This window comes from Odocoileus virginianus, unplaced genomic scaffold (assembly GCF_023699985.2).
Source record: "Odocoileus virginianus isolate 20LAN1187 ecotype Illinois unplaced genomic scaffold, Ovbor_1.2 Unplaced_Scaffold_5, whole genome shotgun sequence".
Classification (NCBI taxonomy): domain Eukaryota; kingdom Metazoa; phylum Chordata; class Mammalia; order Artiodactyla; family Cervidae; genus Odocoileus; species Odocoileus virginianus.
In genome coordinates, this window is record NW_027224267.1 from 1,796,628 (window position 1) to 1,808,920 (window position 12,293).

At 51.3% G+C, this 12,293-nt stretch overlaps 1 protein-coding gene across 1 annotated transcript in view; it reads right to left on the minus strand.

The window, feature by feature from the left end:
• Positions 1-12,293, minus strand: part of SORCS2 (sortilin related VPS10 domain containing receptor 2) — a 487,624-nt gene that overhangs the window by 338,774 nt on the left and 136,557 nt on the right. The gene's annotated exons all lie outside the window — the stretch shown is intronic.

Below are 12,293 nucleotides of genomic sequence, written 5' to 3' on the forward strand. Positions count from 1 at the left end.
ACGTGGCCAGGATGTAGGGGGTCAGAATTCCCAAGCACAGCATCAGACGCCCTACCAAACCTGCCCAAGGACTCACCCCATTGTCCACATGTCATAAGCTCTTTTTCCCATTGAAAAGTGAAAGTAAAGTCGCTCAGTCATGTCCGACTCTTTGCAACCCCATGGACTGTAGCCTGCCAGGTTCCTCCCCTTGCAAGTATGTACTCTAGGCAAGGATACTGGAGTGGGCTGCCATTCCTTTCTCCAGGGGATCTTCCCTCCAGGGATGGAACCCAGGCCTCTTGCATGGCAGGGGACACTTTACCATCTGAGCCACCAGGGAAGTCCATTGAATGGTCTTCCAAGTGGTCGTTTAAAGTTGTTGACCGTTGATCATAACAAGAAGTCAATCAATTTTCTTAAGGACGGTCCTACAGTAGGCCACTGCTGTTGGCTCCTAGTCAGTGACACCATAAATAGCACTGATGTGAACATCTTCGCTGGGAATGGCTTCCCAATTGCGAATGATTTAGTGTCTTCAGAGAAATTCAGAGTAGGGTTTTCCCATCACAGGGCAAGTGTGATTTCTTTAAAGAGGCTGCGTCAATTTACAGCAGGGCAGGAACTCGAAACATGTGGAGAAGACCCCTTCCGCTGCATTTTTGCTGGCCCTAGGTACTACCGTCGGTTCACGTGCTCCCAGCCCCTTTTTAAAAATCTGCCGCCAAGGCAACCAAGAGAAGGATAATGTGTGGATAAAATGCATGTGGGGGAGGCAAAGGGATGTATAACAGGTTTGCAAAGGACCCCTCAGGGTATTTAAAATACAAAGCTGAGACGCTGCAGGGATGGTCTGAGTCTGTCTAGAATTGTCACCTAGGCAACAGGCCCTAGCCACTCCCCCGCCCCCCACCTTACCCAGGCATGGGAGGAAAGGGCAAGAGTGTTGGATGGACTGGAGCTTGCATGCATGTGTGCATGTGTGCGTGCTAAGTTGCTTCAATCACGTCCGACTCTTCGCGACCCTATGGACGGTAGCCCACCAGGCTCCTTTGTCCATAGGATTCTCCAGGCGAGAGTACTGGAGTGGGTTGGACTGGAGCTTGATTGTCAGCAGCTCCGCTCAGCTGCCTCTGGGCTTCGCTTCCCCGTGTAAAGAGCTCCTCTCTCGAAAGCCTGTTGTCAAGATGAAGCACCTAATGTACTCAGAGCGCTGGCTGAGCAACTGCTCATGAAGTAGGTGCTCCATGAAGCTGAGTTTCTCATCTGTAGGGCTAATAAATTACGTGTATGGAGAAGGGTGTATATCTCGGCATCCTCTGTGTAGGACCAAGGAGAATGCTAGCATCATATTCCAAACTTGATTCCAGTGATGTAAGCCCTCTCCTTTTTGCTTTCTGATGGCAAAAAGGCAGGAAAAAGACGACTGTTAAAAACACGGTGGGGAGGGGTTATGTCCCTGTTGGTCCAGTGGTTAAGAATCCACCTCCCAGTGCAGGGACGTGGGTTCAATCCCTGGTCGGGGAACTAGGATCCCACATGCCATGGGGCAACTAAGCCCACACACCGCAGCTACTGAGGCTGCGCACTCTGGAGTCCAGACTCCGCAACAAGAGAAGCCTGTCCAATGGAACAAAGAGCCCACGCCCAGAAGGAGGACCCAGCACAGCCAAAACCTTGAAAAATAAAAACTATGAAAATAAAAACAGAGAATTCAAATCTGTTCTCTACCAGCCATGTGATTTGGTCCACTTCCTTAGCATCTGGAAACTTGTTTCATCAACTGTAAAAATAGGGGTTTGATAAAGGAGCCAGACTTTGGGGGGTCCTGGGGGGTGGGGAGTTGAATACACAAATGCACCATGAACATCTGATTCCAGTGTCTGACATACTGTCAGAATTTAAGAAATATGAGTTATTTTTATTATTCCTCAAATTCACAGAAGAACTTCCTCACACGATTTGCTTTCTCAGAACGAAATCCAATTTCCTAATTCTTGTGAGAGAGCCAGCAGCGCTGGAAGAATGAGCTGCCTGAAGGATACGCAGTTAACAGTGAGTCATTTCCCCAGGAATTCCGAAAGGGCGACCCAGGGAGGTCAGCTGATCTTACGTCCCTGCTCAGCCTCACAGGCAGGACCCTTTCAATTAACTCCACGTTAACGGCTAATCTTAGGACGTCGTTAGACAATTGCAGAAAGCATCCTCACTCCAGTTCATCAAGATTGGTTGCCTGTTCATTTCATGCGATCCACAAAAAATGTTGTCCTTTTGAACTAGCATGGTTTCTGGGTGTTAATCGCAAGTCTATTAGCGCAGACACTGTAATAATGAATTGAAATTTACATCGTGTGTAATCTCATTAATTGTGTGATCATATCGGGTTTGACAGTTTTAATGCATTGCTAAGGGAAAATAGTCTCATACATGACATTAAAGATCTTATCAAGGTTAATTTGCCTTAAAATGTTGTTACTACATAATTTTTCATCTCCGTTTTAAATGCTGTGGTTCAAATACATGGCGCTTTGATCTGGGGAGAAAGTATCCACACACACCCCAGAAGCAGAGTAGCATTCCTCACCTCTCAGGGGAGAGGGGAAGAGTGGAAATAAGCGTGGGATTTGAAACCACTCAGGTGAGCTTTTCAGCTCTGCTTGTATGTGCTGTGTGACTTTGGATAAAATGCTGAACTTCCCTGGGCCTTGAGTTCCTCATGTGCAGAGGGCTACAAGAAGCCCTATTTCATTGGATTGTCATGAGGCTGAAACAGGTGCATAGACGGTCCAGGAGAATGCCTGACACATGGTAGGTATGTTTTATTCTTATTCTTCATTGCACTGTCAACACCTGGCATAAGGCATGGCACACGGGAAGTCCACTTTAAAAGGATCTAGGGTTGCCAAGGAGACCACATGCAAAGAGACACATGGATAGCATCAACAGAAAAGCCAATGACAAATCAAATCCACAGTAGGGGAGACTGGGCCAGGTGCCCCAACTCAGACAAGTGACCTTGAGCTGTCCGAAACGCAGAAGACTTAGAGGAGCTGCCCTGACAGCCTTCCTCAGGACAAAGGCTTTATCGTAAATCAATTCTGTTCAAGAAGCTTTTATATGGCACCTAAGTGGGCTGGGTCATAGCTGTCCTCGAGCACCGGTTTTTTCATGTTTGTAGGTGAAGACAATGCTGCATGATAGGAATAAGAATAATGAACATTAATAAAGTATTTCTCATAGACATGATCCTATTTTTGATCAGCAGAGATTTGCAGAGTTCCTAGGACTATGGACAGGCTCCACGTTAGGTGTTGGGCGTACAAAGCTGATTCGGTCTGACAAGTTCCCTGGCTCCACGGTTCTTTCAAGCAGCTATAGTTTGATGAAGTCATGATGGGGTAAATAAAAGGAGTCAAAGGAACTCACAGCAGGAGAAATTGGTGCCAGTGAAGATCTGGGAAGACCTCCTTGGAAAGGGGACAATTAAGTGAGGCTGGAGGAGAAGCATCAATCCTGCAGGAAGATAGAACAAGTACAAATGTACATGTGCCTAACAACACAGCCCCAATATATGTAAAGAAAACCTGACAGAATTGAAAGGAGAAAAAGTAAATTCAACAATCACGGTCAGAGATTTCAGTACTCCACTTTCAGGAACGGTTAGAACAGAAGATCAGTATGGGTATAGAAGATCTGAACAACACTATCAACCCACTTGACCCAACTGGCATTTATCAGACTCTCAATCTAATGACAGCAGAAAAAAATGATTTTTTCTAGGGCACAGGGAACATTCTCTCACATGCTAGTCTGTAACATAAGACTCAATAAATACAAAACGGTTGAAGTGATATAAAATATGTTTTCTGACCACGATGGGACTAAATTAGAGGTCATGACAAAAAGAAATTTAGGAAACTCCCAAACACTGAAAAATAAGCAACACGCTTCTCAACACCCATGGATCCAAAAAGAAATCACAAGGAAAATTAGAAAAGATCCTGAACTGACTGAATGAAAACAAAACACAACACCTCATAATGTATGGGATGCAGCTGAAACAGTGTGAAGAGGAAAATGTATAGCTTTAAATGCTTATCTTAGGAGGCAAGAAAAATCTAAAATCAACCATCTAAGCTCAAGAAGCTACAAAAGGAGGTGAAAAACCAAACCCAAAGTAAGCAGAAGGAAGGAAATAATAAAGATCATGGAAAAAATAAATGAAACTGATGACAGAAGAGCAATAGAAAGAAATTAATGAAACCAAAATATCGTTCTTGGATAAAACAAAGAGACATGATAAACTTTTAGCTAGACTGACTTTGAAGAAAGAGAAGGAACTGGCCAGAGAAAAGATCGCTGGGAGAAGGTGAAGGGAAGAGAGGAAGAAAGTATTCCAGGCAAATGACTATCGAGAGTAAAAACTCAGAGATAAGAGAGCATGAGGTTCATGGTGACACTCGAAACTGAAGCGGGGGGTTGGGGGGGAATCCTAGTCTGTGGTTTTGTCAGTGTCCTTCAGTTCAGTTCAGTCGCTCAGCCGTGTCTGACTCTTTGCAACCCCACAGACTGCAGCACGCCAGGCTTCCCTGTCCTTCACCGTCTCCCAGAGCTTGCTCAAACTCATGTCCATTGAGTCGGTGATGCCATCCAACCATCTCATCCTCTGTCATCCCCTTCTCCTCCTGCCTTCAGTCTTTCCCAGCATCAGGGTCTTTTCCAATGAGTCAGTTCTTCACATCAGGTGGCCAAAGTATTGGAGCTTCAGCTTCAGTCCTTCCAATGAATATTCAGGACTGATCTCCTTTAGGATGGACTGGCTGGATCTCCCTGCAGTCCAAGGGACTCTCAAGAGTCTTCTCCAACACCACAGTTCAAAAGCATCAATTCTTCGGCTCTCAGCTTTCTTTATGGTCCAGCTCTCATATCCGTGCATGACTACTGGAAAGGGTGCTTCAGTCAGTCAGTCAGTCAGTCAGCCAGTCAGTTCAGTTGCTCAGCATGTCCAACTCTTTGCGACCCCATGAATCGCAGCATGCCAGGCCTCCCTGTCCATCACCAACTCCCGAGTCCACCCAAACCCATGTCCATCGAGTCAGTGATGCCATCCAGCCATCTCATCCTCTGTCGTCCCCTTCTCCTCCTGCCCCCAAATCCCTCCCAGCATCAGGGTCTTTTCCAATGAGTCAACTCTTCCCATGAGGTGGCCAAAGTATTGGAGTTTCAACTTCAGCATCAGTCCTTCCAATGAACACCCAGGACTGATCTCCTTTAGGATGGACTGGTTGGATCTCCTTGCAGTCCAAGGGACTCTCAAGAGTCTTCTCCAACACCACAGTTCAAAAGCATCAATTTTTCAGCACTCAGTTTTCTTCATAGTCCAACTCTCACATCCATACATGACCACACTGGAAAAACCATAGCCTTGACTAGACGGACCTTTGTTGGCAAAGTAATGTCTCTGCTTTTTAACATGCTATCTAGGTTGGTCATAACTTTCCTTCCAAGGAGTAAGCGTCTTTTAATTTCATGACTGCAATCACCATCTGCAGTGATTTTGGAGCCCAAAAAATAAAGTCTAACACTGTTTCCACTGTCTTCCCATCTATTTGCCATGAAGTGATGGGACCAGATGCCATGATCTTAGTTTTCTGAACGTTAAGCTTTAAGCCAACTTTTTCACTCTCCTCTTTCACTTTCATCAAGAGGCTTTTAGTTCCTCTTCACTTTCTGCCATAAGGTTATTCTGCATATCTGAGGTTATTGATATTTCTCCCAGCAATCTTGATTCCAGCTTGTGCTTCTTCCAGCCCAGCATTTCTCATGATGTTCTCTGCATATAAGTTAAATAAGCAGGGTGACAATATACAGCCTTGACGTACTCCTTTTCCTGTTTGGAACCAGTCTGTTGTCCCATGTCCAGTTCTAACTGTTGCTTCCTGACCTGCAGATTTCTCAAGAGGCAGGTCAGGTGGTCTGGTATTCCCATCTCTTTCAGAATTTTCCACAGTTTACTGTGATCCACACAGTCAAAGGCTTTGGCATAGTCAATAAAGCAGAAATAGATGTTTTTCTGGAACTCTCTTGCTTTTTTGATGATCCAGCGGATGTTGGCAATTTGATCTCTGGTTCCTCTGCCTTTTCCTAAACCAGCTTCAATGTCTAGAAGTTCACGGTTCACGTATTGCTGAAGCCTGGCTTGGAGAATTTTGAGCATTACTTTACTAGAGTGCAAGATGAGTGCAATTGTGCGATAGTTTGAGCATTCTTTGGGATTGCTTTTCTTAGGGATTGGAATGAAAATTGACCTTTTCCAAAGCTTAGATCACCTCAAATGTAAAAAGCCATCACTTGGAGGTTTTAAGCAGAAAAGAGACACAGTCAGGTTTTTATGGTCACTTCATCTCAAAGATGGGAAACTGAGGCTTGGGGTGGTCTTGGGAGTTGCCTGAGGTCACACGGCTGGCCAGTGGCATTGCCGGAGCACAAAGTCAGCGACAACCAACACATCATCTGGACAGAGCACTGGAAGGGCAGTTGGGAGACCCCCAAAACGCCATCCACCGCTGATCGTTCTTGTGTTAGTCGCTCAGTCATGTCCAGCTCTTTGCGACCCCATGGACTGCAGCCCGCCAGGCTCCTCTGTCCATGGAATTCTCCAGGCAAGAATACTGGAGTGGGCTGTCATTCCCTTCTCCAGGGGATCTTCCCAATCCAGGGATTCAAACCCAGGTCTCCCACACTGCAGGCAGATTCTTTACCATCTGAGCCACAGGGAAGCCATCACTGGGGGCGGCTGTATTGATGGGGCTGCTGGCAAAGCTCCTGCAGCTCCTTCCAACCACGGCATGCACGAGTCTAAATAAAGACAAGCTCTGCGGCCCTGAAATCCTATCTAATCTGTGTTTTGTAGGTTTATATTGGTCTTACGAGCACAGCACAGCTCAGCCTTTCCTGTGCCACATACTACAAAGTTTTAAAACTTCAGAACAGATGCCAAGCAGGAATAAATACCACAGTCTCTGCTCTCTGGAACAAGCTTCTGCAACTCCCAAGTTCTCGGAAATCAGGCCCCCTACCCGGTCTGAGTGACATTTTTATCACAAGATAAAATTCTCACTCAGCCTCCTGGAATCCGTCCTAGTCCCTGGAGGGAGAGTCACAGTGCATTTCTCCAGCCAGGGACCCGAAGCAGGGCAGACGGCGCCCCGGCCCATGGGAGCCAAGAGCAGCCGGAGGAATCCGGCAAGGAGGGGCCCACAGTGCCAGGGTGGTGGGGGCCTGGGTGGTCCCCAGAGCTAGAAGGCAGAGCCCAGAGCTTCCAAAACCTTGACCCCCAGAATTCTGGGCCCCACCCTGGTTCAGCTGGGTTCCTCTGTGCAGATAAACCATGAGTCTGGGTGGGGGGAGCCGGGTGGACGTGGAACGTGTTTTATGAGCTTTGCAACATCAGCCTTGAGAGTGCCTTGGACAACAGGGGGATCAAACCAGTCAACCCTAAAGAAAATCAACCCTGAGTTTTCATTGGAAAGACTGATGCTGAGGCTGAAACTCCAATACTTTGACCACCTGATGCAAAGAACTGATTCATTGGAAAAGACCCTGATGCTGGGAAAGATTGAGGGCAGGAAAAGAAGGGGGCGACAGAGGATGAGATGGTTGGATGGCATCACTGACTCAATGGACATGAGTTTGAGCCATCTCTGGGAGATAGTGAAGGACAGAGAGGCCTGCGTGCTGCAGTTCATGGGCTCGCAAAGAGTCGGACAGGACTGAGTGAACAACAACAGTATCAGCCTCATTTCCAAGCCAGAACCCATGCTTCCAATTACCCGTCAGCCCGCTCCCTACCTCCTGCCCGTGTCTGGAGAGAGCTTGCTGGTCAAGGGTGCATTTCTGCCCCTCACTCCATGAGTCCCTCTCAGGCCCTCCGGGGCAGGGACCGCCCAGACTGCCCTCTCCTGGTGCCAGGAAAGTTGAGCACCTCAGGGGCGGCCCCTGCCTTAGCCACCCTCCCCCCCCTCACTGCCCCCAGCTCCGATGCTGCCTTCTGGAGTGTCCACTAGGGCCCTTCTGGGCCCACGGACCAGGGTGGGCCTCTGTTGTGACATAACAGCACCCTGACTGTGACTCTCACTCCATCTAAGCTTCTCCTTCCAGCCAGAAGGAAAGCCCTGAGGGTGCTGGGCAAGTCACCCGGTTTTCCTCCATTTCTAGAATCTTCCACGGGATAAGCGAGGCCAAGCTGCTGGGGGCCCAGTGGCCCCTGGAGAACACTCAACCTCTGCTCTTGAGGACCCGACAACTCAGCAGAGCGAGCTCACCGAGACCCCAGCTCCCAGGGGGAGGGGAGGGGAGGCACCGTCACGCTGGCTGAAGTCCTGAGGTCCCCACGGCTCTAGAGCAGCAGTGGTCTGTGCAGAATGGATGGCGCGGGGCAGGGGGTGTCAGGACCCAGCGTCCAAACCACGCCATCCCCACCCCCCAAGGCAAGTCTACACTCACAGGCCTGGGGCAACTAAGCCCTGGGGCAGCTGCCGCAGAGGCTCACCAACTCCCTCCAACTTTACAGATGGCCAGTCGGAGGTTGCTGGCCATGCCGCTTCCCAGCTGCCTGCCTCGGACTGGCCACTGAACCTGGAAACCCCACACTGCTCCTAACGAGACCAGTCTGCACCCCTCGGGGACGCAGGTGAGGCCAGGCAAGGTGCTGTGTAAGTGGAGAACAGCTTCCGTTTGGAATATTCCATGTATCAACTCTCTGAATCCTCCAAACATGACGCACACAGGTACTAGTACTATTAGCCCTATTTTCCAGATGGGGAAACTGAGGCAGGCAGGTTCGGGAAATGTCCCCAGAGTCACTCAGGTAGAAATTGCCACTCTGGGCTCTGCAATTGGAGCCAGATGCCTGGTTCTCTGCACTGTGCCACTTATGTAGGTCAAGTCCCTCTGCAGAGGGGGCGGGGGAACAAGACTAGCTCACAGGCACCCTTCGCATGCCAGGCGCAGGGCTGTTCTGCCCACACTGAATCACACCTGCCCCCTCCCTGGTTCAGGACGGTTTCGTCTGCCTTACACATGCCGAGGCCAAGGCTCAGACGTGTCACCTGCTTCACCAGTATCATTCAGCTGAGTGTGCGGATATACCAGGGGCCAAAACGAGACCCCCTGGTTGCCAAGTTCCAGCTACAGTGTTAACCTGCCCGCCACCACTCAGGATGGCCCAGATCACCTGAATCTGTCCGAAACTCACATTCTCAACCACCACTCAGAGCCCCCGTGAGCGCCTGGGCATGTCTGCAAATGGCACAGTCAGACCAGGCTCACGCCTGGTGTTACTGTTTGAGCCGGCTGATCCTGGGCCAGACCCTGGGCTTACCTGAGGTTTAGTATCGCTTGGTCCTGAATGCAGAGCTATCTGATGGGAAGAGCCCCGGCAGAGAACGATGCAGAGCGGCTGTCAAACAAACATCACCCTATTCCCGCGCCCACCCTTGCTTCCCCACACCCTTCCGCAGCATCTTTCCCGTGTCCCTGAGATCCTGTCCCTCCGCCAGGCTGGCCCCCAGGGCGGCAGGTATCTCCACCTTCACAGTAACTGCATCTTCTTCCTGCCTCAGCACCTGCAATTCACCACTGAAGATGCTACATCTGCTCAGTCGCCCCGCTCATGGCTCCAGGGGTTAACGACCAACACCGTGACTGCCCACATCAGAGGCCAATTACCCCTCCCGGGCCATTTCTTTAAAGCAGATTACTTTATGTGAACATTTACAGGGGACACGTCATTACCCAGGCTTCAAAAATCCTTCAGGGAGTGAAGTCTGGGAAAGGGAGGATGAGAAAAGTCTCACGCGGCTGGCTCTGTGTGCTGAGCTCTGGAATGTCGAGCGGGCTGGGCCAGGGGCCCTGCAGGTCACACCGCGACCCTCCCGCCGCCCTTGCAGACCCGCGTGTCCAAGGACGCCAGGACACAGCCTGGCCTGCCAGACAGCTGCCTCCGGGCATACCCACCGCACCCTGCACTCAGCTCTTGTTTGCCGAATAAAGACCAAAGAAAGGAAGCCGGTCACGCATCCCTATTGGATCCATCCAGGGCCGGTTGCATCGCTTGAGAGGCCACACGCAAAATGAAGACGCAGAAACTTGTTAAGAAATGATTCAGAATGTCAAGACAGCAGCAGCAGCAGCATAAACTAGGCACCAGGCCCTCTCGATGGGGGTCCTCTGAAGGTGAAGCCCTCTGAGCATAGGGGCCCCCCCGAGCCCAGGGCTGGGGGCTGAGGGTGGGCACCTGCCCAGTGGCCCAGCGGGCAGGTGGAACAGCCCTGACGATGAAATGGGAAGGACGCTCTGCAGGCTGGGGCCCCCAGTGACCATGTGGTCCCTGCCAATGCGGTGCCCGACTATGATGGCACGGGGTGGCACGCTGACACACCACTCCAGGCGGTCCTGTGTGGGGCTCTGAGGCCACGCAGGCTCGGGCCCAGGTCCTGACCCAGCCTCTGACCACCTGTGGGACCGAGGCACTGTCAATCTGCCTCCCAGCCTCAGTCGCCACATCTATCAGATAAAAGTGTGAGCGCAGGCTCCCGTGGTGGTCCAGTAGTTAAGAATTTGCCAGCCAATGCAAGGGAGACATAGGTTTGATCCCTGGTCCGGGCAGATTCCAGAGGCCACAGAGCAACTGAGCCCAAGCATCACAACTACTGAAGCCTTGCATGCCTAAAGCCTCTGCTCCGCAACAAGAGAGGTCACCGCAATGAGAAGCCTGCACGCGGCTACAAGATAGCCCCTGCTTGAAGCAACTAGAGAAAACCTGAACACAACAATGAAGAGCCAGTGCAGCCGAAACAAATAAATAAAACTGAAACAAGCAAAAAAAGATATGGGTTCCATGTTGCAGGTGCTTCCGGGTCCCTGAGAGGCGACACTGGCAGGCCCAGCTTCGTGCTTGGCACCCGGGGGCCCGTTGTGAGTCCACAGCACCAAAGTCACGCATGACCCCCTGATGCCCAGCAAGGTCAGGGCAGCCGTGGCAGGCTAGGCTGAGCTGCGGTAATTGCCGTGCCTGGCAGGCACCTGCCCTGCGTCATACGGGGACCAGAGCAGGCCTCCCGGCTCCCATCAGCCGGTACCTCCCACACATCCCCACCTCCCTGGGTGCCAGCCTGCCCAGGTGGGCTGCAGGATACAGCGGCAAGCCCAGGAAAGGGAGACTCCCAGACAGCGTGCGGCTGTTTTCCCTCAAAATCAACACCCCGGGAGCCCTCGTCCATCTCCTGGGAGCCCAGGAGTGAAAGTTCTTTGAAAAGCCCAGTGGGCAACTCTGCATCAGAGTCCCTGCTCCCCACCCCGCCGTGCCCTGGCCTCACCCACAGGGCACCTCCTGCCCTCCCTGACGAGCCAGGTCTGCCTCGGCCAGCCCGTGGGTCTCTGAGGGTCCTGTCCTGTTCCTCCACCTTCAGCCCCGTTACCGGCTGCCCCCCACACTGATGTCCAAGTCAGAACCGGGTCAGCATCCACGCTGTGTCATCTCTGGCCCCAGCCAGGGCCTTCGCCCCGCCGAGCCTCAGCTGCTCATCTGCGGGATGGGGCTAACTGCCCCTGGCAATTCCTGGCTGTGACCCGGCCTCATCCCAGAGTGGCTCCTCCAATTCTTTGTCCCAGACCCTCACCCGCTTTTGGGGGACAGTCATCCCACGAGTCCCCAGCCCCCAGAGTTGCAAATATGGAGACAACTGAGCCGGTTTTTGGTGGCTCAGATGGTCAAGAGTCTGCCCGCGATGCGGGAGACCCGAGTTCGATTCCTGTGTCCAGAAGATCCCCTGAAGAAGGAAATGGCAACCCACTCCAGTATTCCTGCCTGGAAAAGCCCATGGATGGAGGAGCCTGACAGGCTACAGTCCATGGGGTCGCCAAGAGTCAGACATGACTGAGCGACTACACTTGATTAGGAGTTGAACTGTGACCCCCAGTTCACATGAGAGCCCTAACCCCCAGCACCACAGAAGGTGACCTAATTTGGAGATAAGGTCCTTACCAGGGCAATCAAGTTAAAATGAGGTCAATAGGGTGGGTCCTAACCCGATATGACTGCTGTCCTTACAAAGAGGGGATGTTTGGATATAGGCACATGGGGAGAAGATGTGTCTTGTGAAGATGAAGGCAGAGATGGGCGCGATGCCTGAACAAGCCAAGGAATCCCGAAACTTGCCAGCAAACCCCCATCAGCTGGGGGAGAGGCCGGAACAGATTGTTCTCAGCATCAGAAGGAGCCCAGCTGGCCGGGCCAGACTTCCGCCTCCAGG